This window comes from Dermacentor andersoni, chromosome 5, assembly GCF_023375885.2.
Source record: "Dermacentor andersoni chromosome 5, qqDerAnde1_hic_scaffold, whole genome shotgun sequence".
In the NCBI taxonomy this organism is placed as follows: Eukaryota; Metazoa; Arthropoda; class Arachnida; order Ixodida; family Ixodidae; genus Dermacentor; species Dermacentor andersoni.
In genome coordinates, this window is record NC_092818.1 from 27,600,444 (window position 1) to 27,624,892 (window position 24,449).

At 46.8% G+C, this 24,449-nt stretch overlaps 1 pseudogene; it reads right to left on the minus strand.

The window, feature by feature from the left end:
- Positions 1-3,852: 3,852 nt before the first annotated feature.
- Positions 3,853-22,454, minus strand: LOC129384554 (uncharacterized; annotated as a pseudogene).
- Positions 22,455-24,449: the final 1,995 nt, after the last annotated feature.

The following is a 24,449-nucleotide window of genomic DNA, read 5'->3' on the forward strand; positions in this document are numbered from 1 at the left end:
CGGCAATCTACAAAGACGGTTTAAACGCGGGAAAAGTTTACCGGCTGTTGTAGCACGTGTAGTATAGAACCTTCATCAGGGCGCCATCCGCACGCTACTCGTAACTGGCGAATTCCGTCGGCTACGTGAGATGGTCGGTTTCTTATGTGTGCGAGAGAAGGGGGAGTGCAGCGTCTTGGCGTGAGCAGGCTTTCCAACACATGCAAACTTTACGCTTGCACTGCGTTATGGTAGCAGCATGCAGGCTGTTTCACAACACACGTGCGAATAGAAAATTCACGGCGCTTGGTGATGAAACCTCCGTCAAGGGTGGGCGATAAACATGCACCTTCCGTTCAGCGTGCTAACTATATTTTTTAGGAAAACCCAAAGCACGCATTATTGATAAACTCCGGTAGTAATCGTCACGGAAGTGGTTAGAGCACGACACTTGTTCTTGGGCGATTGAAGTTGTTTCGCTTCACAGCAGCCTACAACTTAGCTGAAAGCTTCTTGTCTTGCAGGAACTAATGGAACATCGGAACATCGTCGCGGCCGCTGGTGTTCGTGCAAGCGTAGGCTGCACAGAACGCCGGCATGATCGGCCTACAAGTTCAATTGATGCTGCGCACGTCAACTGCCACTTCTATATACACACAAATAAAGGAATGTAGGGTCGAGCGAAGCAGATTAGGACGGCACGCACGCAAAAATAAGCCCGGTCAGCCACGGTCGCGGAGGCTGCGAAGGAGCGGAACACCAGTGTTGACGTCACTACGCCGTCGTTTCCGGTCTCCGCTCGCATCGTCAGCGTCAGCAGCAGCGCGCGGCGCTCGACGGGGGGCGGAGCTACAGCGCAATTTTAACCGACGATTGCGTCGCTCCTAAGTGAAAAATCCCCACCGAAATTTTACCTTCATGGTTTATAAGGTTCCCGCATCCGTATATGAGCGTCTTATTGAATTCGACAGACTCTTCAGCTTCCCTTTAAGTGCAGTTTTCCCGTGGAAGACCTTGCATAGCGTTTCTCTATTTCAGACGCGAAAGCGAACAGAATTTTTGACAAATGGCTGCACGCAGCCTGTTGGCATTTGAAATCGTAAATTAGATGGCCTTCGAGACAGGAGATTCAAAACACGATGCCACAGGCATTCTTCGAATCTCTTGGTCAAAGGTGGCAGATAATAGACTGTTTTGAAATCAGAATTGAAAGGCCATCACCCCTTGAGGCAAGGAGCTAGACGTGGTCCAAGTACAAGGGCAGCAATACGTAAAAGTATCTCAGCGGAATTTGCCCACGAGTCATATCGTACATTTCAAAAGGCTGGTGGGGGGGGGGGGGGGCGGTCAGGAAAGATGACAAATACATCACTGAAAACTGTGGCATTTTGGATAATTTAACAAAAGGTTATGTTGTCCTTGTAGACAGGTGTATTGTTATAGCCGATACTTTAGGGCTCTACTGCGTTAAACTGCACACTCCTGCCTTCCCTAAAGGCAAAAGGTAGCCTACTTCTTTAGAAATGAAAATGACTAGACGGCTTGCCAATGTACGAATCTATTTAGAACGGGTGATTGGTCTGGTGCGGAATAAGTACACCAACATGAAGGCTGCACAGCCAATTGATTTTGTCGCATGCAGGCCGGGACACAGATTATCTCCACTGGATAAAATTGTGTTGGTGTGCTGTGCCCTCACAAACATCTGCCCAGACATGGGACCTGCAAACCAGCAAGCATAACACATGAACTTATGAAGTCGCGGACAGTCAGCTTCCTTTCCTTTATAGCCTTTGTCTGCAATAATGATGTGGTTCGTGCTCTTCGAGTGCCTATCTTTAATCATGTAGCTATTGACAATGCCTTGCTGATGAAGCCCTGCTGTGTGCTTGTGAACACAGCTGATGTTCTTCCCTTATTGAAATTAAGTGTGCCTTCATATAAAGTACCAAACCGTCTTAACATTTCAGGTACTTCTTCTTTTCAACAATCACAGAATGCACGTTTCCAGCCCCACTTGGCTTGCACTGCTTTGTGAACAAAGCTGTTTTCACTTCTGGTGCGTTGCCGTTGCAGCTCATAATGAGCACAGTGGTATGTTCATATAATTACATTTTTTGTCCATTATGTACTGAAAATAGTCGTCTTCATAGCGCTCTTAATCAGACAAACGTCTACTCTTTCGTGACTATTGCATGCGTTCTTTGAAGTCTCATTAGTGCTTCTCTTTGTGTAAATGTGTACCCATTTATTTACTTAATAAAAGTGGGCTGAAGTTAATAATAAACAAGGGTTGAAAATGGCTGTCTTCAAAAACTCTAAACGCGACAAATGTCTAATGTTTTGTGACTACTGTATGCCGTGCTTTTGAAGTATAATCACTGCTTCTCTATGTACATGTGAACCGATTTTAAAAAGGTGAAATTGGTTCCTTTGTCTTGTTGTTTTTTAATATGTTATAAAAACTGCATTAGAGAACCGAGGAAAGCGAGCTACATGCTTAAGAGAACTGCGAGCTCCACAAAATAACTATAAATCAAAGCGTGGAACAAGCTGACCTAGTAATTACGAATCTATTCTGATAAATGTTTGCTGCATGCACATATATCATTACCTGCAGTGCAGTGTTTTTGTTGATCTTTGTTATGAACTAATGTGAATTAACTAGCGGAATTTAAGAGTGCTTTTGACCAGGAGGAGATGTACAAAAGAGAGGCAAGTGGTACCATTCTTGTTTGGGCATTTTTGGCTGCAATGATATGTTACATGAGGCCGTACATGAAGTATATGCTATGTTTATTGATAATACATGATACAGAAACAAGGCAAACAGTTCACTGCGAGCCATTATTCTTGCCTGCGTAACAGACTTGGCAGAACCATTTTGTTCCCTTTGGGGCTCGCTTAATACGCAAGCAACTGTAATGAAACAACAATAGTTGCACTGTGGGCCATCACATGCATGCATCTTCCCTGCCTCTGGACCTTGGCAGTAGCAGAATATGTTGCCGTCGCCTGTTGGCTTTCTTGTGATCCTGTTTGAGAAGTGTTGTTTGAAGCGTTCTGGCAGGATTGCATCAGAAAAAAAAAAACCTAATGCTGCTAGCACAAGATCTGGAAAAATATTCGTCGTCTCTTCGCACCCTTTCCGTGAACTCTGACAACGGAGTCCGTAAAACAAAATCACGGTATTGAACGCCACACACTGCCATCTCCGTTTGCACTTGAAAAAAAAAATAAGAGTGCTGTCGCTTTAAACGCAGGCTGCCATCCATTTCTTCCAAGCAGTAGTTGCGGTCTTTCACTGCTTCTGGTATCGTACAGTCACAGAGTGAATAGGGACATTTCACTTCCACAATGCTGATTGCACAGCACGTATGAGCAGTATGAGACGTTGCATGAGACAACTGTCTTGACTAGCTGCCATGTACGGGTACTCCACACTTCAATAAACTCCACTCTTTTGATGAGTGAAGTCTGTGTGGTTCTTTCTCGTTTCCTCGGCGTAGCTTGCGATTGCAGCAGCCTCGTGCTGTAATCCCCGCGCTGTGGCTGGAGTGGAAAAAGTGTGTTGCTCTGGATAGCATATTTTTTGGTAAACTTATTGATAGTTAATTCACACTGCTGAAGGATACATTTCTCATGACCGAAGCAGTGATCCTGCCTGCACGATAGGCATACCGTTTTGCACACTTTGATTGCTCCCACGTGCATTTCTCGGTCCTCAATGCTCTTCACCCTCTGTTCACTGATCGAAAGCTCGGCAGCAGTTTTCTCAGCACGGCGGATCAGTGTAGGCAGGTCTTGCAACTGTTCTTCTAAGCATGACAAATCACCAAGGAGAATAGGTTCTCTTCTGTATGGCGGCTCACACATGGCGCTGTACTGTGGACGCAACATGAAGGACGCTGGTGTAGCATCAGCATCTGTAAGTTTACTGTTACATACCTTCAGCTCTTCCACTGCTGGGGTGGCACAGATGATAACGCTTGTGGCAGGCCTTTAGGTATGTACTCACCGCCTGACTTCAAGTGAATACTGTCCATGCGCTGCTTCTTTGATGATGAAAAGTCTATATCTCTGATCCTCTTATTACCAGCCCGCGAGCTGTGCGCAGGAATCCGCATGTTCTTTTTGTCTGTGCACACTTGGGAGTCTCCGAGACGTACTTCCCTCTCAACAGCGAACAAGGTAGCGCGAATGTGAGAGCAGGCTTCACCCGCACCTGCCATGCAAGTGCAGTGCGCTGTCACGATGGCTCCGACAGGATCACCCAGAACCCACACCTTCAGTGGTGCCTCCCTTAGCCGTTGTGAATAGGTGACCTGAGAAAAAATGACCAGCAATTAAGTGCTGACAGCAATCCAGATCCTTCATAAGATGTCCCAGATCTCGCTAGTCCGATTCCGGCCCCGGCGGCCGTATTTCGATTGGAACAAAATGCTGAAACATTCTATCGCCCGCAAAAGTTTACGGGACGCGTGTCCTCGGGGGACAAAAAAACTGTACACCACTGCCTCGCGACCCATTTGCCTGGTAATGTTACCAGCTGATGTAGCTTGCGCGTTCATACACCCTTTCGAACATTTCAGGCCATTGGCATGCGTGACTCTGTGGCTTGACTAGTCGCCCAGCTGCAGCATGAGCACGTCAAACACCCAACTACGAATTTCTTCGATAAGTCAATGCTACAGTGCATTCAAGCATTTAATCTGAGAGTGTAAGCGTATGCCGATAGCTCCATTTCTTTAAATTGCTATCTTGCTGCACTCCTACGTACCCTAAACACAAGAACTTGGATCTTCCGTTCGAAACAAAGCGGCCGCGTAGCCTAGTGCATGCTGCGGGTGGCTCATTAGCCACAAATATTAGAGTAGAAATCAAAACATTTTAAATTATTGCGAACACGGGCACACAAACGCGAGCTTCCACGCATAAATGCATCGACGTTAAGCAAGCTTACCTCGCTCAGAACGACGACACGCTTCGATGGCACTCGCATGGCAGTGACACTTTTCACCCGTCCTCTGGTAAAGTAATTATGGGCCTCAAGAGATTTGTATGCCTTCATCTGCTGAAGAGACACGTAGCTGGTGGCAACACTAGGTAATTGATAATATCAACGTGCGTCGTGCTTGGCAGCAAGTCGGCATCGGGAGCAGAGTCCGTCCCAGCGCCTAGTGTGTAGGGGTCCACGCCGCCGCATATTTTCACCTTGGATTCGTACCGAGCCCGTGTAGACCCCACAAGCTCGTCGAAATACGAGTGGCAAAACTCATACGTTTACCATCGTGTTGCGTGAAATAATACAGCAGTGAACGAACGGGAATGGCAGTGAGCCCAGCTAGTCCAGCCCAGATTCAGTACCTGCCAAAGGCGGACATCCGGCGGAAGTGGCTAGTGCGACGTTACATGAAAATTATGTAAAGCGCATTAGCCTACCATGCAGCATGACTATGCGTAGTGTTATTGCGGCGATAGCGCGTGTCTTCTTTTTCCGCTAAAGATGGCGACCATATAAGCGGATTCATCAGCTTAAGCAAGCGTTATTCTAATTTTACAAGCTACAATAGGATAAAAATCGATGTTTTTGCTCGGTCTCGTTCAGTCCGTCCGCTGCAACGCCCTCATCCGCTTTACGGAACATTTTTTTCGAAATGTGAGTAATTGTTCACTTTGAGTCGTTTATTTCCATTTCCCAAGTTTGACACCACAAGTGTAACGCCTATAGACACTAGTTAATTTTTAGCTGATCATCCCCATTAGCTATTTGTGCGTAAATTAAACAATCGTTTACAAACAGTTTGAGCTTTACAGCAGGCTTTGCTATCTCTGCAATATTATTAAGGTATATCAAAAATAATACCGGCTCCGGAACGGAGCCCTGCGGGATTCCCGAAAATACTTTTACTGAACCAGGCATGACATCTATTTTCACGTATTTCATTTTATTTCATTTCATTTTCATTTTATTACCTTAAAAACCCCTTGATATGGGTATTACATAAGGGGTGGGAATACATTAGTACATAATTTGCATAATACATAACTTAACACGCAAACAACAACAAAAAACTACATGAGCTAAAGCGCTACATATGTCGGCGCAAATACAAATTCCTAAATAATACAAACTAAAGTTACAAGAGCGTACAAGTTTCATTAACCACCGGTCGCACGATTGCTGCAAACAGTTAATGTCCTCCTGAAGTAAGTCTTCATTAGATGTGCTAGTAATTGTTCGATAAATGACGCAGTCGTCTACAAACAAACGAACGTTGCAAGGCACGTGCAGGGGTAGGTCATTGATGTATATTAAGAAGAGTAGGGGTCCAAGAACAGATCCTTGCGGTACACCGGAAGTCGCTGGTAGGTGGTTAGATGCGCGGTGGTTAACTGTAACGAACTGAGATCGGTTTGTCAAGAACGCTTCAATCCATCGCAGAATGTCGGGGTGAAGGTTCGCAAGAGAAAGTTTTAGTAGTAGACGTTGGTGTGGGTAGCTTGTCGAACACTTTTGCAAAATCTAGAAATATTGCGTCTGTTTGGAGGTTAGAATCTAAATTGGTGTGAACATCACGCAGGAAAATGGCCAGTTGTGTTCCGCAGGAAAAGCCTTTGCGGAACCCATGCTGTGAAGAATGAAAATATTTGTTCGAGTCAAGAAATTTCATGATTTCTGTGTACATGAAGTGTTTCATGGGCTTACAGGTCACACTCGTCAATGAAATGGGGCGATAATTAAGCGGACGATTCCTCTCACCTGCTTTGTGGATGGGAACAACCCTACCCACCTTCCAGTCATGTGGTATTTCACCAGTTGAAAGTGACTGCGAGAATAGCAAACACAGGAACACCGTGGTGACATGTTTAGTATTCTTTAACAGTTTCGAATTAATGTTATCCACGCCAGCTGACGATGCGAGTTTAAGATTGTCAATTAACGATGAGGGAAATGTAATGGTTGGCATAACGCTTGTTTCATTAGTACGCTATGAAAAGGGGACGTGGTAGGCTCTTCTGTAAATACAGAGACAAAAGCTGCACTAAAAAGGTTCGCGCACTCTACATCGTCGACCGTTTTACCTCCTTCATTCGTAAGTGTTATACTGTGCCTTTCGTGAGGGTTTATCACCTGCCAGAATTTTTTTGTGTTATTGAATAAAAGTTTCCGAAGATCATCACCAAAGAATGCATCTTTCGCCTTGTGAATCGCTGATAGGTACGCGCGTTCAGCAGCGTAGTATTTTCCCCATGCATACGTGTTCATCCTGCATTTTGCGGCACGATACACACGTTTCCTTTTGTTTTCTAGTCTTTTTAACGAATTCTTAAACCATGGTTTTTGTTTGTGTGTTCGAAAGGTGAGTTTGGGTATGAACTGGTTCGCTAAGTTGCTTATTTTTTGCTTGAATATGAGCCAAGTTTCATGAATGCTCCAGTTATGAAACGTATCTTGGAAGGAGGGCAGAAAATTCTGTAAATGTTCACGTATTGCATCATAATTACCTTTGTCGTATAAGTGTACAGTTTTCTCCCGCTTCTGCCGCAGAGCTGGAGCAAAGCGAAAAGAAGAATGGATGACCTTGTGATCACTAATTTCTCTAAGAAAGGTGATGGACGACAAACTGTCTAGACGGTGGACTAGTCCTAAATCTAATATGTTTGCACTGTCTTGGGTGACGCGCGTTGGCTCTAATATGAGTTGTGTGAGATTAAAGTTGAGGCAAACGTCGAGAAAATCTCTCGCTTCGGTTTGGCTTACTAGAGAGGGTACTGTGTTGTGCAACTAAATGTCTGGTAAGTTAAAGTCTCCAAAAAGAAGAAGGTCGGCATTAGGATAGCGAGAGCAAACCACATTTATTGCATTGCTTAGATTACTAGCGAAGGCGGCGCTATTGCGAGGGGGCCTCTAACATACACCTAAAATTATACACTGTGGGACGGCATGGCATAGAATAAACAGTATTTCTAATTCTGGTGTGATGTTAATAGCAGAGCACTATAACTGTTGACTTACGGCGATAAGCACACCTCCTCCTCTAGTCCCGGCACGATCTTTTCGAAAGACGCTGAAGTTTGGCAAATCAGCAGAGACTTCCGAGTCATAGATTTTGTTACAAAGTCACGTTTCCGTGAGTACAAGAACCTTGCTGTTGGACGACAGCACGAGGTTAGACACGTGTTCTCGTTTTGGAATGAAGCTTCGTATGTTAGTATAAATTATTTAAAGGGAAACATGCACTATAGGTTTCGTTAGAGGGGGATGGCTTGTTTTTTGAGGATGTGATGACTGCTATATTTCTTTCACTGTTTGCGATGCGTCATCGAACACGTAGCGCTTAGAACCAATGAAAAGAGTTTTAAAGCACAAAGAAAATGGCACAGATATGGCTTTCGTAAAGGAGACAAGTTGCCTGCGGGCGTCCCTAACTGCCGGGGAAAAATCCTCACCCAAGCTGAGATCAGTGCCCTTAAGTTAGCGCCAATTTGAGAGCACCATTTCTTTTCTCTTATAATGATTAAACCTAACAATTAGTGGGCGCGGGCGATTAGCAGAATAGCGGCCAACACGATGCGCTCGCTCTATATCTTGAGGTTCAAGTGGAACGTTCAGGTAGTCTGAGCATAGACGTAAAATTTTTTCTTCAGACGTGGCCGACGTTTCTGATGCTGCTGCGTCAGGAAGGCCACAAGCACAAGATTGTTTCGCCTTGAGTGATTCTCTGCATCGTCAACGCGGGCATTCAGAGCATCAACAAGCTTTGCTGTTTGCTCGGTATCCACCCGTATGGTCTGTATCTCGATTTGCATTGGCAGCAGTTTCTGAGACTGGCCCTCTAGATCCGCTAACCTCGTGCTTAAGCCGGCGAGTGCAGAACTTGTAGCCGTGCATTGGCTTTTAAGGCCCTGCATGTCGGCTATTATGGCGGTTTGGCCAGCGGACAGTTTTTTTTCAGTTCGGCAAGCACAGCCTCAGTACCAGGACCAGGGCTCATTTCGATATCCCCTAACTCTAACAACATAGATCTAATCACACTAAGACACTCACAAACAATATCATAGCAGCACTGCGGGCTCGGAAGCTGCACCAAAAAGTAATTGCTAGTTCTCTTAGTATAAAAGTAGTCTGGTTCACAAACCTGCATGATGAATAGAAGTGGGTTACTGGTGTGTGTTGTGGCACAGCCACCGAGCCCACAGAGCGCGGATGATGGCCATTCCTTTATAGCTGGCTCTGTAATTGTTGTCGATGACAACAGGGCTCTGGGTAATTGCTCAAGCATCCAGTATTGAGGTGGTGGCGGATTTGGAGAGGCAGAATGACTGTGGACACGTATGCTCCAACTAGTCACATCAATCGCGGTGCGCAGATCTGGCGTTTCCCTCACGACGCTGCTAACATCACCATCGAAGGCAGCAGCACGCGTGTGACAGCAGAAAGGAAAACCTGCATGATGAATAGAAGTGGGTTAGTGGTGTGTGTTGTGGCACAGCCACCGAGCCCACCCAAATTGTTTTCTATCTTTCAGGTAAGCTTGGATCAAACACAGCACAGATTGACTAAGGCCGACAAGACGAAGTTTAATCGTCAATCTATCGAGAGGCACCTTATCGAAAGCTTCAGCAAAATCTACACAGATGACATTAAGTTGTCGTGGTACCTCCAAATCAGTCGCAAAATTATGAATCTTTTCAATAAGCGGCGTCGTAGTTTAAACGCCGCTCCTGAAAGCGTGCTGATAAGAATAAAGATAATGCTTGGTTTTAAAACTATGGTGTTTTACGTGCCAAAACCGCCTTCTGATTATGAGGCATGCCGTAGTGGAGGACTCCGGCAATTTTGAACACCTGGGGATCTTTAACGTGCACCGAAATATAAGTACACGGGTGTTTTCGCATTTCGCCTCCATCGAAATGCGGCCGCCGTGGCCGGGATTCGATCCCGCGATCTCGTGCTCAGCAGCCCAACACCATAGCCACTGAGCAACCACGTCGGGTAATTCTTGCTTTCCGAATATACGATAATGTGTTTGGCTATGACGTGTTCTATGTATTGCAGCAAACGTATCTAAGTGAAACCAGTCTGTAATTGTTTTTAGAGAATTGATCACCACTTGGAAACACGGAAATAATGAAATTTTGGCTCCATTCACATGGTACCGAGTTAGCACAAAACGATTTTTTGAAAATAATTCTCAGGTAGTGTGATAACCGCTCCATATATCGCTTCAAAACAGGGGTGGGTATTTCATCAGGCCCACTTGCCTCTTTTGAATCAAGAGACAGAAGCTGTTCAAGTACTCCTTCTTGGCTGATAATAATGTCCCCAATCGATTCACATAAGTAGCATGCCATACCCAGGTCTCTCTGGTTGATAAATAGTAAAATAATAGTAAAAAGTTGTAAATTGGGGGGACGCGAAGGTCTAGAAATGTTTAATTCAACTTAACAAAATTTTACCCATGCTAACGAAGCACAGCTTTGTTAGTATATAAATGTGCAGAACGCTATCGAGGGTTTTAGAATAGTCGAACAAAAAGATCAATCAGGTAGTGAGCATCAATGCACCACTGCAGGTCGTGGGTAAACTCGACTAGTTTGGTTTCACAAGAGAGGTGTAGGTGTAAGCCGTGCTGTAGCGGCTAAAATAACTTGTTAAATTTAAGAGGCTTCAATATGTTAACTCCTATGATATGTTTGAGATTTTTTGATGCAATACTAGCCAAGAAAATCGGTTCAGTTGTGCGTTAGCGTTCGGTTTAGAGCTCATGTCAGCCGTGAAGCGCTTAAGCCGTCATGCAAAGCGGGCCCTATCATCGCATAAACAACACGACTGAGTCCGCATGGCCATTGGCTCCAAACAGCAACAGCCTATAAGCCTAGCACTTCGTAAGTGCCATAACCAGAAGTAGAAGCATTCATATGAAATTTGAAAACGAAATAAAGCTGTGACTGCGATGTGCTTGATTGCCGATAACTCCTCTTCTACAGAACGTATTCACTCTTTGCTACAAAATCCTTTTAAATGGGAAATACAATTTCAGACTTCGTCAAAAAGTTTCGCGTCGTCCCTTTATTGTGCGTGGTGCCACAGCTGTCTTGCCACATTAAAAGAACAGAATGCTGTTAACAAACTTAGAATTATCTTCGATATGACGGCACTAGGTTAGAACGCGACGAATGAGAGCACTTACGTGTTTGAATAGATCACAGAGCACGCCTGTAGCATCATCATCATCAGCCTATTTTATGTCCACTGCAGGACAAAGGCCTCCCCCTGCGATCTCCAATTACCCCTGTCCTGTACCAACCGATTCCAACCAGGGTCCGCGAATTTCCTCATTTCATCGTCCCACCTATTGCTCTGCCGTTCTAGACTGCACTTCCCTTCTCTTGGCACAAATTCTGTAACCCTAATGGTCCACCAGCTATCTAACCTGCGAATTACATGACCTGCCCAGCTCCATTTTTTTCTCTTAATGTCGATTAGGATAATGGCTATACCCGTTTGCTCTCTGATCCAAACCACTCTCTTTCTGTCTCTTAATGTTAATAAAGGGAAAATCATACATCCACCCGTTCGTAGCAATTGCTACAAAAGAAACCCATACGGGTTCCTCGAAAGAAAAGCCTCAGAGTTGAAGAAAAATTCGTCCTGGTCTGGGACCAGGACGAATTCTCAAGATTCTCTCAAGATTCTTTGTCAGTCTCCAAGTTTCTGCCCCATATGTAATCACCGGTAAAACTCACTGATTGTACACCTTCGTTTTCAATGATAATTGCAAGCTTCCAATCAGGAGCTGGCAATCTCTGCCGTATGCGCTTCAACCCATCTTTATTCTTCTATGAATTTCCCTCTCATGATCAGGGTTCCCTGAGAGTAATTGACCTACGTAAACGTACTCCGTCACAGACTCCTGAGGCTGGCTGGTGATCCTGTATTCTTTTTCCCTTGCCCGGCAATTCATGATTATGTTTGCCTTCTGCATATTATTCTTCAACCCCACTCTTACAGTGTCTCTGTTAAGGTCCTCAATCATTTGTTAAAACTCCTCTCCAGTGTTGCTGAACAGGACAATGTCATTTGCAAACCGGAGGTTGCTGAGATATTCGCCGTCAGTCCTTACTCCTAAGCCTTCCCACTTTAATAGCTTGAATACTTCTAAGCACGCAGTGAATAGCATTGGAGAGATTGTGTCTCCTTGTCTGACCCCATTCTTTATAGGTATATCCCTACTTGTGTAGAATTAAGGTGGCTGTGGAATCTCTGAAGATATGTTCAAAGATATTTGCGTAAGCGGCCTGTACTCCTTGATTACGTGATGCCTTTAAGACTGCTGGTGGTATCTCTACTGAATCAATAATAATATTAATAATAATAATAATAATAACAACAACAACAATAATAATAATAATAATAATACCTTTATTCATAAAAACAAGTAGTACAAAGTGCCAAGGCATTAGGAAAAAAGTTTTTTTTTCGTAATCTATGAAAGCCCTGTACAGAGGCTGATTGTACTCTGCGCATTTCTCGATTACCTCATTAATGACACGGATGTGATCCATTGTTGAGTATCCCTTCCTGAAACCAGCCTGTTTTCTTGTTTGACTACAGTCCAGTGCTGCACTTATTCTATCGGAGATTATTTTGGTAAATATTTCATATAATACTGGAAGTAACCAAATGGCCCTATAATTTTTTATTCTTTAACGTCTCCCTTTTTGTGGATTAGTATAATGTTTGCATTCTTCCCGTTTTCTGGGACCCTTGCAGTCAATAGACACTTCGTGTAAAGAGCCGCGAGTTTTCCAAGCATAATGTCCCCTCCATCATTGATTATATCAACCGGTATTCCAGCGTCTCCTGCCGCTTTTCGCCGTTTCATGTCTTGCAAGGCCCATCTGACCTCTTCGCTAGTTATAGGAGGAGTTTCTGTATCCTGTTGATTACTGCTTCTAATGGAGGTATCCTGATTCCTCTGGGTACTGTACAGGTCAGTATAAAAATTCTTCCGATGATTTTACTATATTTTCGAGATTTCTGATGATATTACAACGCCTGTCTTTCAGTGCATACATCTCGGTTTGTCCTAAGACAAGTTTCTTTCTCACTGATTTGAGGCTGCGTCCACTTTTTACGGCTTCTTAAGTCTTTCTCACGTTAAAGTTTCAACTATCACTTATTTTCGCCTTGTTGATCAGTTATGACAGTTCGCGAATTCTATATTATCTCTTGAGTTGGACACTTTCATTTTCGGCCGTTTCTTTATTAGGTGCTTAGTTATTTCGGAGAGCTTGCCTACTGGTTGCCTTGGTGCCTTGCCTCCCACTTCAATTGCTGCCTCTGAAGCCAGCCTAGTTACGGTTTCATTCATTATCTCTATGTCATCTTCATCTCACTGTTCAAAGGCTGCGTATTTGTTGGCAAGTACCAGCCTGAATTTGTCTGCTTTTACCTTTACTGTGTCTAGGTTGACCTGTTTCTTCTTGACCAATTTTACTCCTTCTTTCCTCAAATTGAGGCGAATCCTAGCCCTCACTAACCTATGATCACTGCACTTTACCCTACCTAACACTTCTACATTCTGCACTATCCTGGGATCAGCAGTAAGTAAGGAATCAACTCAGGCACGAAAAGTACTATATAACAGATGAATTTGAGGTGGACCGGCACAATCATTGGCAAAAATGCAGATATTAGAAAACAAAAGTCAAGGTGAGGAGGAATAATGTAGGTGAGTCGTAAGAGGAGGCCAAGGACAGCGCCTTAAGGGTCGCCGCCGCTCATACATAAAAGCAGAGGACGAAAGGAGTTAAAAAGCGCAGCCTTCTGGCGGCTCTTTATAAACTGATGGGTTTTAGTGAAAATTAAAACGTGAAAATTAAAGGGACCCTGAAACACTTTTTCTAACTAATCATGACATCGTATCGCTCATAAATTACCTCCCCTCACGGATCTTCCGCCACAAACACTTCAGACGCCGAACGCAGCTGCTCACCGTTGGCGCCCAGGATGACATAAGCTAACGCCATCTATATGTAAAAAGTGGAAACTCTCACATTGAGATAAACACTGGCTAGAGAAATTCCTGAAGGCGCAACGTTTCCTAGATGGTGCGATTCCCCCTCGCTAGGCTTTGTGGTCTGGCGCTTCTGTCGGTATGGAAAGCTTGTGCGTCCTGTGCCTATGGAGCAAGGGGACTTCACCCTGTCGATTGCTCGGACCACTTGCAGTGAAAATTTCGGTCGTCGCCCGGTAGTGGATCGGAAAGCGATACACGCAACCGGTACTGGCATACGCGTCCAGAGAGCCTGGGGAGCAGGCCACCGCATCGACGTCACTCGCCTGGTAACGCGGCGTGAGGATTGGGAGGTCAATCTCACCGTTCGTAACCAGTTGTCAAGATTGGAGTCGGGCATGAATTAGATGGTTGCTGGCCCATGCCGTCGTCCAACTTATCCACGCTGAGGTCGTTGTTCAAGGGAAGGACTGCTTCTCGTCGAGAACGAGGAATATGGGTTTATTTACAGTATCTACATAAGGAAGTTGCAGTTCATCAGTCTAGCATGACTGCGAGAGAAAGCACACTGAGCAGCCGCACAACAGCGGTTTATAAACACTCGGTCCTCCCTCGATCCCTAGGTGAGGGAAGCGTTCGATCAGTAGACGAGCCACCCTTGAGCGGGAGGGCTTCCGCACCGGTTTCAAGGTCCGGAACACGCTTCCGCACCGGTTTCACGGACGCCACCGAGGGCAGACGGACTTCGCAGAGCGCGGGGCTTACGTTAGGAATGGTGCGTGGGAAGGGGCCTCCAAAGACGTTCCCTCGGGAACTCCCTTGCTCACGGCAGACCGGGTCGGCGGTGGCGTGTTCAGTCACAAAACCTGGTTCGTCGAACTCATCTCGGCAATCCCGCGACGAAGGGTCGAGGACGCGGCGTATTGTTCTCCGCACACAGTACACTTAGTGATGCCGCTCTCGCACCTGGCTGGCAAAACTTGCACCTCAGCAGGCCGTTGTTAACAGCGGTGAACGATAGGCAACGGCAGCTCGCCAGGCAAATCACGGCTTTGGCATTTTATTTCGTGGCGGCGAGAGCACATAGGAAATTTGGGCAAACAGGAGGTCTTGAGCCCCACGTGCTTAGCGTGCGATTATCTCTACGGTCTGGAATGTGGGCCTACAGAGAAATAGCTTGAACATGGGTTGGTTCTGTTGAGTGACCCGACGAAATCTACCAACCTCAGGTACAGTTGGTGCCGCTCTGCCATAATGCTTCTGGACTATGAGAGCGTAGTCCAGCAAGCTTTAAATATTCTAAAGTTTTAAATGTCATAAGCAAGATATGAATACGAGCAACGCCGTAGTGGGGGACTCCAAATTAATTTTCACTGCGTGGGGTTCATTAACGTGCGCCCGATGTACGGCACAAACGTTCTTGAATTTCACCCCCATTCATATACGGCCGCCGCGGTCGCGATTTTGTCCCGCGCCCTTGGGCTTAGCAGCGCATGCCCTCTAGTTACCACGCAACTACGGCGGTCGTTCAGCAATCCTTCGTCCAGGTGCAGCGTTTGCAATCACAAGTGTCACTCGACTCGGAGCTCGTATCCCGGCGGCAGGAACTCTTTTTGGAAGCGATTGTTGAATTCCTTCCAAGTAGTAAAATGAGGCTGGAGCCTCCGCCAGTGTCTTGCGCCTCCCCGTAAGGCTAAAAGAAGAAGCAGAGCCTTGACTTACGCTTCCGAGCCGTCAATGTCTTTGTCTTACAACTCCAGCTTAGCTTATTGAAGACGTCGACCACTGCCTGCCAGGGTAGTTCGACACCTCGAAGTGCTATCGCTGTTGCGGTTCGGCTGATGAAGTGATCAGTGATTTTTCGGCGAGGTGGCCTAAGTGACCGGTGACCACAAAGCACATCTTGGCGACTTGTGAAGTCAGGTCCTCCCGAGCGCCAGGTAGCTACTTTCTGGGCCGCAATGCGGCGCCACCTGTTTCCTGGAGACCTGTCAGGGCGAAAAGAGCAACAACGCTACAAAAAAGAGGGGACAGAATTAATGTTGCAGGCGGACAGTGTACAAAATAGAGACGGTTCTTTGCCATGATTCAGCTTTCGAGGAAGCGATCCAAAAACGCGGTGGGCGGGAAAATGTGGGTATAGCTTGCTGTTTTCTGTCTATAGCGTGAAACCGGACAAATTGAACAAAATACTAACATAACATATTTTACTCAGACTCGCAGAGGGCGGCCTAATCGCCCACACAAACCCAAGAACCGCAGGCCTTCTAATTATATCCTAGAACGCTAGCGGCACTCATGTGCCAAGAGAGATAACAATGGCGAGTCGAGAGCACGAAGCGTCCACTACGCGGCGCCCGACAATGTGTACATATTTTGGGTCGCCTCGCATTGGGCGCTCACAGGAAGAGTACAAATGAAGCTGTGCAGGGTGATATGGGCTGGACTAGTTTTGAAGTAAGGGAAGCTCGCAGTAAAATTGAGTATGAAGAACGGCTGAGGAATACGGAAGAAAGTAAATGGGCTGGGAGAGTGTTCAGGTATCTGTACAGGAAAAACATTGATTCGCAGTGGAGGAAAAGAAATAGGAAGCTTAGCAGCAAGTATGCGGCCTGCACGGTGGGCGACACAGACAAAGAAGGTCAAGCGGAAAGTCAGAGAGGCTGAAATAATCTCATGGGTGGCGGCAATAGAAAAGAAACCTGCCATGAGTAACTACTTAAGAGGAAAAAACAGAATCAGGAAAGAAAACATTTATGATAAATGAAAGGGAAGTCCATTACTTTTCGAAGCAAGACCGGGATGCCTAAGAACACGCACCTATAAAGCGAGATATAAGAAGGAAGAAGAAGCATGTGCTTGCTGCGGTAAAACTATAGAAACGACGGAGCATGTTTTATTAGTATGTGAAGACGTCTACCCAGCAGTCAATTTAGGCACCACTGGCCTCCTTGAACCCCTTGGGTTCAGCGGGAGCAGTAGTAAAGCCAACATGTCCGCAATAGGCATTAGTAAGGGGCGATTGGAGGATTGGGGGAAGAAAGTAGGGAAACGACAAAATATGGAGACGTACAAAAGCACATTTCGCAATAGGGGATCAGAAAATTTGGGCGTGGTAGTTCATAGTGTTTGTTTTTTCTTTTGTTATTGCTTAACCTAAGTAGGACATTAGGCAGTGTAATAGCAAGAGCTTGGTGGCGAGACCCACCATCCCGTTCCAAAGGTGACGCTTATAACATCCATCCATCCATCCATCCATATTGGAGACTTGCGAATATAACTGGCAAAGCTGCGACGAACTGGTCAAAAGTGGTCAATATTATCGTTAATGAAAAGACGAGTAATGGCATGGTATCAATTCAACAGGAAGTCATACGCATAGTGGAGTTATATGAATACCTGGGTGTATAAAGAGCGAGCGAGCGAAGCAACTTTATTAGGAATGGCTGCAGAACGATTAGGCTTCCCCTGTAAAGGAGGTGTCACCGTGGCGCGACCATGACGCCTTCCCGCAGTGTGGCGCCTTTACTCCGGCCGTGGCCCCACTACTCCCTCTGGTCGACCGCGCCAGCTCCTCTTTTGGGGTGGCAGCCTCCCTCCGGTTCCAGCAGATCTCGGCGGCCGAGATCTGCTGGACGGCCTGGCCTTCGACCTTTTGATCGTAGCACCTCGTTGCGGCTTCGAGCTGCGGCGGGATTGTTGTCATCGTTGTAGCTTCGTGCGGATTCTTCGCACAGTGCCAAAGGAGGTGAGCTGCAGTGGCCCTTTCCTTTCCGCGCACACAACACAGGTCACTCACATAAACACTCGGACACACCTGCCTCATCAGCACCGGGGTGAGCAACGACCATGTCTGAACTTGTCTATATAAAACCGCTTCCTGATGGGTCAAGCCTGGATGAGGTGGCGGCATAGTCCTTCTCTCTAGTCTGTACTACTTCACAATTTCGTTGTAGGAGGTCATTCTGTCCTTGTATTCCCACTACTACGACGGCCGGCTACAGTAGCAGCGGCACGGTTGGTTAGTCCTCGCGCCGCCGCGTTCGCCGTCTCGTGGTTTGCGTTCCCGCGATCCGGCCCATCACTGCCCATGTTCGCCGGAAACCACTTGATCACGACACACCGATTTTCACTCGCGAGATCAACCGCACGCAAGACAGGCACGGCTTCACCACACACACTTCATCATCATCATCATCAGCCTAGGTACGCCCACTGTAGGGCCAAAGGCCTCTGCCATACTTGTCCAACTACCCCGGTCATGTACTAATTGTGGCCATGTTGTCCCTGCAAACTTCTTAATCTCATCTGCCCACCTAACTTTCTGCCGCCCCTGCTACGCTTCCCTTCCCTTGGAATCCAGTCCGTAACCCTTAATGACCATCGGTTATCTTCCCTCCTCATTGCATGACCTGCCCATACACAGTTCTTTTTCTTGATTTGAACTAAGATATCATTAACTCGCGTTTATTCCCTCACTTAATCTGCTCTTTTCCTATCCCTTAATGTTCCACCTATCATTCTTCTTTCCATAGCTCGTTGCGTCGTCCTCAACTTAAGTAGACCCTTTTCGTAAGCCTCCAGGTTTCTGCCCCGTACGTGAGTACAGGTACGACACAGCTGTTATATACTTTTCTCTTGAGGAATAATGGCAACCTGCTGTTCATGATCTGAGATTGCCTGCAAAATGCACACTAGCCCATTCTTATTTTTCTGATTATTTGAGTCTCATGATCCGGATCCGCGGTCACTACCTACCCTAAGTAGATGTATTCCCTTACCACTTCCAGTGCCTCGCTGCCTATTGTAAACTGCTGTTCTCTTCCGAGACTGTTAAGCATTACTTTAGTTTTCTGCAGATTAATTTTTAGACCCACTCTTCTGCTTTGCCTCTCCTGGTCAGTGAGCATGCATTGCAATCGGTCCCCTGAGTTACTAAGGAAGGCAATATCATCAGCGAATCGCAAGTTACTAAGGTATTCTCCATTAACTTTTATCCCCAATTCTTCCCAATCCAGGTCTCTGAATACCTCCTGTAAACACGCTGTGAATAACATTGGAGAGATCGTATCTCCCTGCCTGACGCCTTTCTTTATTGGGATTTTGTTGCTTGCTTTATGGAGGACTACGGTGGCTGTGGAGCCGCTATAGATATCTTTCAGTATTTTTACATACGGCTCGTCTACACACTGATTCCGTAATGCCTCCATGACTGCTGAGGTTTCGACAGAATCAAACGCTTTCTCGTAATCAATGAAAGATATATATAAGGGTTGGTTATATTCCGCACATTTCTCTATCACCTGATTGATAGTGTGAATATGGTCTATTGTTGAGTAGCCTTTACGGAATCCTGCCTGGTGCTTTGGTTGACAGAAGTCTAAGGTGTTCCTGATTCTATTTGCGATTACCTTAGTAAATACTTTGTAGGCAACGGACAGTAAACCGATCGGTCTATAATTTTTCAACTCTTTGGCTTCCCCTTTCTTGTGGATTAGGATTATGTTAGCGTTCTTCCAAGATTCCGGTACTCTCGAGGTCATGAGGCATTGCATATACAGGGTGGCCAGTTTTTCTAGAACAATCTGCCCACCATCCTTCAACAAATCTGCTGTTACCTGATCCTCCCCAGCTGCCTTCCCCATTTGCATAGCTCCCAAGGCTTTCTTTACTTCTTCCGGCGTTAATTGTGGTATTCCAAATTCCTCTAGACTATTCTCTCTTCCATTATCGTCGTGGGTGCCACTAGTACTGTATAAATCTCTATAGAACTCCTCAGCCACTTGAACTATCTCATCCATATTAGTAATGATATTGCCGGATTTGTCTCTTAACGCATACAGCTGATTCTTGCCTATTCCTAGTTTCTTCTGCACTGCTTTTAGGCTTCCTCTGTTCCTGAGAGCATGTTCAATTCTATCCATATTATACTTCCTTATTTCAGTTGTCTTACGCTTGTTGATTAACTTGGAAAGCTCTGCCAGTTCTATTCTAGTTGTAGGGTTAGAGGCTTGCATACATTGGCGTTTCTTGATCAGATCTTTCGTCTCCTGCGATAGCTTACTTGTATCTTGTCTAACGGAGTTACCACGGACTTCTATTGCACACTCCTTAATGATGCCCATAATATTGACGTTCATTGCTTCAACACTACGGTCATCTTCCTGAGTTAAGCTCGCCGTTCTGTAGCTTGATCCAGAATTCCTCTATTTTCCCTCTTACGGCTAACTCATAGATCGGCTTCTTATGTACCAGTTTCTTCGTTACCCGCTGAGGTATACGCTAATACGAGTTCTTACCATCCTATGGCCACTGCAGCGCACCTTGTCGAGCATGTCCACGTCTTGTATGATGCCCGGGTTAGCGCAGCGTATGAGGCCTGTTTCATTTCTACTCTCGCCATTTGGGCTCCTCCACGTCCCCTTTCGTCTATCCCGCTTGGGGAAGAAGGTATTCATTATCCGCATAATATTCTGTTTTGCAAACTCTACTAATAACTACTAATTCCTAGAGCCTATGCCATATTCCCCCACTGACTTGTCTCCAGCCTGCTTCTTGCCTACCCTGGCATTGAAGTTGCCCATCAGTATAGTGTATTTTGTTTTGACTTTACCCGTCGTCGATTCCACGTCTTCATAGAGGCTTTCGACTTCCTGGTCATCATGACTGGATGTAGGGGCGTACACCTGTACGACCCTCAATTTGTTCCTCTTATTAAGTTGAACAACAAGACCTGCCACCCTCTCGTTAATGCTATAGAATTCCTTTATGTTACCAGCTATAGCCTTATTAATCAGGAATCCGACTCCTAGTTCTCGCCTCTCCACTAAGCCCCGGTAGCACAGGACGTGCCCGCTTTTTAGCACTGTATATGCTTCTTTTGTCCTCCTAATTTCACTGAGCCCTATTATAACCCTTTTACTGCCCTCTAATTCCTCCAATAGCACTGCTAGACTCGCCTCACTAGATAACGTTCTGGCGTTAAACGTTGCCAGGTTCAGATTCCAATGGCGGCCTGTCGGGATCCAGGGATTCTTAGCACCCTCTGCTGCGTCACAGGTCTGACCGCCGCCGTGGTATGTTGCTTCGCAACTGCTGGGGACTGAGGGCCGGGGTTTGATTGTTGTATTCATATAGGAGGTTGTGGCCAAGTACTGCACCAGCGTGGCCAATCCTGCTCTGGTGAGGGAGTGCGTTACCGATTCTGGTCACCGGGATCAGGCCGCACTCCAGCCCTGTTTATGCAATTTGATCAACACGCGGATTTTTTTTAATCCGGACGAAAATTGCGCGGCACCGGGATTCGAACCACGAACATCTTGCACGCGAGGCGGATGCTCTACCTCTACGCCACCGCTGCACATCACACACACTTATCTGGCGTAATTTCTCACTGCTGTCCTAGAATTATAGAGCACAGTCGTGCACTCGAGGTCGGCGATGGCCAGGGCAATGGCCACCTCCTCAGCTCGATGCGCCCCTCGAGTCCACACACTCGCCGCCATTCTCGGTGCACCAGTCGATGCCCCGACAACTGCTGCGGCGAATGCCTTTCTGTCATCTGGATACTCTGCCGCGTCCACAAACACGGCATCCCTGTCATTGGCATGGAGATCGATGAGCGCCTTGGCCCTCGCCGGCCGCTGCTCATTGTGGAACCCGTAACCGTCGGCTAATTGCGTCGGGTACAGCCACCTCTGTATTTTCGGTTCCCCTTTGCTTTGGTCCCAGGCCTAGGCCACGCAGCACTTGTCTGCCCGTTCTTGTTTCCGATAGCCGCGCGAGCTGGGTGGTCCTCTGCGCCTCGGCGATTTCTTCCAGGCTGTTATGCACTCCCAGGGCCAGGGATCTTTCGGTGCTTGTGCAACCGAGAAGTCTGAGTGCTGCCTTGTACGCTGTGCGTATGAGCGCATTGATCTTATTTCACTAGCACTGCCTCCAGTTGTGGAAAGCAGCAACGTATAAAATGTGGCTTATAACGAAGGATTCCAGTAGCCGGGCGAAGCTTTCTTCCTTCATGCCTGCTGTTCTGTGTGACGCCCTCTTGATGAGGCTAATGGCCGTTTTGACTTTGGCCACTAGGCGGTTGGCAGTCTCGCCGTTCACTCGTTTGCGCTCAGTCAGCATCCCCAGCACTCGGATCTTCTCGACCTCCGGGATCGTGTGACCACGGCTCGTCTTGATCTTTATTGTCTCTTGCTTTCTCGCAGGTTAGTTGCCTTTCGTCTTCCTAGCTGCTCCTTTCGGTGGATTCAACAGCTCAGTCTTGCTTGGGGAGCAGACGAGCCCAGACCCGTCCAGCTGCTCCTCGATAGCGTCAACCGCCTCTTGCAATGTACTCTCGATGTGTCCGTCACTTCCTTCTGGGACCCAGAGCGCTATGTTGTCGGCATAGTGGGTGTCTTGGACTTCCGCGACTAGCGAGAGCCGCTCGGCCACCCCTATCATTACAAGGTTGAAAAGTAACGGTGAGATGACCGAGCCCTAGGGGATCCCGACACTGCCGAGCTTCTTCTTTTAGAGCCGCAGGTCACCGGCGATGCTCTCGGTGGTACGCTCCGTCAAAAAAATCCTTGATGTACGCATATGTTCTCTTGCCCATGTTTAGCCGTGACACCTAGGCCACGATCGCAGAGTGTCTCACTTTATCAAAAGCGCTCTGCAGGTCCAAACCCAAGATGGCTCGCTTGTCTTTCGTGTTGGTAGCGTCATCGAGGATTTCATTTTTCAGTTGTATCATGGTGTCCTGAGTGCCGAGCTTGTTTCGGAACCCGATGACGGTGTTTCGGTAAAGCCCCAAATCTTCCAAGTCCCTCTGCCACCTCTTCATGAGTACATGCTCCAACGCTTTGCCCACACAAGACGTAAGCGAGATCGGCCGGAGGTTCTCTATGTTGGCTAGCTTGCCTGGCTTGGGAATCAAGATGGTCTTGGTTGCTTTTCACTGCCGACTCGTCAGCATTTGTTGAAGTATGCTGTGAGGTTCTCGATGGCCGCTTCGTTAAGATTTTTCAGCGCTCTGTTCGTAACGCGGTCGGGACGAGCGGCGAACTTGCTGTTGAGATTGTGCAGGGCAACCCTTACTTCCCATATTTCAATGTCTCGACCTAGCAACTCGTTTGCTTCACCTTGGTAGCCCGGGTGCGTTTCTGTGGGAGTAACCGGCAGGTACTTGTCGTCGAGGCGTTCCTTCACTTCGTCTTCCCCGCGCTCGGCCAGCGCCCTGTGGACGGTTTTGGCCAAGTGGTGCTGGTGAGACTTGGTCGTGGTCGTATCCAAAAGATGTTTCAGCATACTCCACGTCTCGCCGCACTGCATCTGGCCATCCGCTGCATTACAAACCTCATTCCATTGCTGAGTATAAAGCACCCTGCTATGGGACTTGATCTCGCGGTTGAGTTCGGCGACCTTCTTGCGTAGCTTTTTGTTTGTCCGCTGCGTCTTCCACCTCGACAGGATCGACTGCTTGGCCGCAATGAGTTGGGCCAGGCGGCTGTCGACCCTGTGGACACGACTGACAGATGTAGAAGACAGGTCCTCCGATCGAAACATTGGCCTGCCTTTCTGAGGCACCTTATCCCTGTTCATAACCTTTATACCGTCTGTGTTACAAGAAACATGGCGCAATGAATGTTTCTTGCTGAACTGCCCGGTTAACTTCCATTAACCTTTTTGCATGAGGCGCCTAATTTCATGTGGATTGAATAAACAACAACACATACACCCGCACTGAGACTGCACTCCAAGTTCAGCGTGGCCCCAGGCTTTGGCAAGATTGAAATTCTATATAAGCCAAACGGGATGCTCTCTAAATGACCATCTGCGAGAGCATGCGCAAAACATCACGTCTGAGAATGCAACTAATCTTGCTACCCTTTGTGCCAAGTGCGTTTGGGCCCCTTCCCTAGAAGACACGCGAGTTCTGAGCAAACAGAAGAATCCCGTAGCGGGGGAAATATTCAAAGCATTCTCGGTGAGGAATAAGGGCCCATCTTGAGTAAATGCAGAATTAATCACCCTCTTTTGCAAGCAGCACAGTTTTGTTATGAGATTAATCGTGTTGGTTTTTCACTCTGGAATACCTTTTACCTTCTCGACGCATGCGCGGCAGTAAGTGTTCGACGATCACTCGCTCCTTCCCTTCGCCCTTCCCCAGCTTTCACGGTACATATTTGTGCGCGCGCGATAGAACCTTTTATTGGCGGTCAGCGCTCGTTCTTGTGTTCTTCTCTCGTCCGCATGTCTCTAGCACTGTTTTGTCATGAGAGTATCGTACGAATATGCTCGCGCCTAGACCTTATTAAAAACAATAACAGTAACATACTTCACTCGATGACCACCAACACTTGCTGTCACAACGCTGGCGTGATGAAGAGCACCAGCAGTGGTGAAAAAATAAGGCCAAACAAACGTACCTAAAAAATGAAAAGTTCACAGTACCCG